At 37.0% G+C, this 2,896-nt stretch overlaps 1 pseudogene; it reads left to right on the plus strand.

Moving 5' to 3' along the window:
* Positions 1-2,143: 2,143 nt before the first annotated feature.
* On the plus strand, positions 2,144-2,587 carry LOC122495997 (annotated as a pseudogene).
* The last annotated feature ends 309 nt before the right edge of the window (positions 2,588-2,896 follow it).

Raw genomic sequence — 2,896 nt, forward strand, 5'->3', positions numbered from 1 at the left:
ACATGCATACCATACATTAACTTACGTTAGTTTATGGATACATGTATACTTACACAAACATATGCACACACATACTTTATTTTTTTTTAATGTACCTGAAGTCAAATATACTTCTTACATGCAGTGAAATATCTGAAGGCCGAGTGAGTTAGACTTTGGCAGATTTAAAGTGGTAACACAACCATATGCAAGACTGCTTTATATCACAAAAAACATTATACCATTTGTTCCCTGAATTCCTCTTAATTTACCCTACCATTGGTTCCTCTGACATGTCCATTTTGGATTATAGTACTGAGAGTGTTAGTCTCCTATTACACTTTCCTACATGTTTCTTTGACATCATTGCTCTAATATTCTTATGTAGAACTCATGTTTTTCTTTACTTGACACTTCTTCATTTCCTATAGCTGAAAGTCACAGTGGCATGCCCTTAACATACCATAAGAATAAGATATGTGACTTAGATTTGTGGCTGTAAATCACAACTATTTTTCCAGACCATACAGCTAAGCTCATGTCAATCAAGTAGACAACTTAGCTTCTTGGCCACGGTATTACGCTCAGGATTGGCCATACCAACCAAATATGTCCACTGAGAAAATTTCAATGTGTTTGATGTATAGTCACTGATAAAGATATGATATTTTAGGCTGCTGATTCATTAAGCCATTGGAATGCTTCTTGGTGTTGCAAACGGGGGTAATTTTCCCCAGGTATATAGAATCTCTTAGAGAATAAAGTCAACAAACAGGCAAACAAATCTACAGAAAAGATAAAGAACTGATACCTTCTTATGAACTATTGTATCCAAGCATGAAGCTAGTTCTGTTATATGGTCCAATAAAGCCACACTCCCTTTTATTCTTAAGACAGTTTGAGTTCAGTTTCAATGCCTTACAATGGGAAAATGATTCCTAATGAATAAATTTACATCAAGAGAATACTTCAGGACTAGGAAATAGGCTAATCTTTTTTTTTTTTTAATTTTTTTTTCAACGTTTATTTATTTTTGGGACAGAGAGAGGCAGAGCATGAACGGGGGAGGGGCAGAGAGAGAGGGAGACACAGAATCGGAAACTGGCTCCAGGCTCTGAGCCATCAGCCCAGAGCCTGACGCGGGGCTCGAACTCATGGACCGCGAGATCGTGACCTGGCTGAAGTCGGACGCTTAACCGACTGCGCCACCCAGGCGCCCCTAGGCTAATCTTTTTAAGATGTTACCAAAAACAAAGCAGACAATGATAATATTTAGAACATTACCTCTATGATATTTATAGGACATCATGATCAAAATGTATTCACGTGATCATAATATTCAAATGTGATAATTTACAAGAGTGAGGTAAGTTTGAGTAGAGAGAGTCCTTTGGTGTAAATAACATTTACAAACCTTGTAAAATGTAAATCAGATTATACTGTTTCTCTTCTCAAAATACTCTACTGTAAGGTAAAGCTGAAGACTTTATAGGCTTCAATCCATCCTTCTTATCTGCTTTATTAGGTCCCTGAATAATCTGCACCCGCCCTCTTTCTTATTCTGCTCCAGACACATTGGCCTCCTTACTATTTCTGTAACTCATCAGAAACAAAAACAAACAAGCAAAAAAAAAAAAAAAAACCAAAAAAAAAACCCCATGGCTAGAGTTTTTATCCTCACTCTTCTCCTCTTTCTAGAATGCTCTTCTTATAGATATTGACATGACTGACTTCTTAATTATATTTGAGAATTTTACTAAAATGGTAATTTTTAAAGCCTTTCTTGACCATTCAAATTAAATATCATATGTTCACATTTTCTAACTTTCCCTGGTTTATCCCCCAGCACTTATCACTATATAATACTTTATTTAAATTAATATGCATATTGTGGGGTGCCTGGGTGGCTTACTAAGTTGAGCATCTGACTTTAATTCAGGTCATGATCTCACACTCCGTGAATTCAAACCCTGCATCGGGCTCTGTGCTGACAGCTCAGAGCCTGGAGCCCGCTTCAGATTCTGTGCCTCCCCCTCTCTCTGCCCCTCCCTTGATCATGCTCTGTCTCTCTCTGTTTCAAAAATAAATAAAAAACATTAAAAAAAGTAATATGCATATTGTTTATTGTCTGTCTTTGTGCAGAAGTATATATTATAAGGGTTGGATGGCTGGTGTCAACAAGGGCAAGTTTGTGAAACCTGGGATGGTGGTGATGGTCTCAGCAAAGAGCTACTTCCAAGGCAAAGCAGTCCTTGTGAGGAACATTCGTGATTGCCACCTCAAGCTACCTCTATAGCCATGCTCTTGTGTCTGGAATTGACTGCTATCCCTTCAAAGTGATATCTACCATAGGCAGGAAGAGGTCAAAGATTGAATCTTTTGTGAAAGTTTATAACTACAATCACCTCATGCCCACAAGGCACCCTGTGGATATCCTCTTGGACAAAACTGTCAGCAATAAGGATGTGTTCAGAAACTCTGCTCTTAAATGTAAAGCCTGAGGAGGGGCCAAGGTCAAGTTCAAGGAGATATACAAGACCTGCAAGAACAAATGGTTCTTCCAGAAGCTGCAGTTGTAGCTCTGTTTTGTTTCAGTCATTACAAAATAAAGGAAAAAAAAAAGTTTAAAGTGTCTATTACATAACTGCTGTTATGTAGACTAACTTTTTTCTTTCCTTGTTTTTTAAATAAGTATATCCTCAGCGCTTGAATTAGTGGTTTAGTAAAATAAGTGTTCAACAAACTTTTGTGAAATAGTGAATGAAAATGAGATTTGAAATCAGAATTCAGCACTCAATACCTGTTATACCACTTATGGAATGGTGATATTGGAAAACTAATTTGTCTCTGTGACTTTAGAACTTGGTAATTTGCATAAAAGTAGCCTTACTGTCTTTCTTACAACTTTATTGAGATA

Source organism: Prionailurus bengalensis, chromosome F2, assembly GCF_016509475.1.
Source record: "Prionailurus bengalensis isolate Pbe53 chromosome F2, Fcat_Pben_1.1_paternal_pri, whole genome shotgun sequence".
NCBI lineage: Eukaryota > Metazoa > Chordata > Mammalia > Carnivora > Felidae > Prionailurus > Prionailurus bengalensis.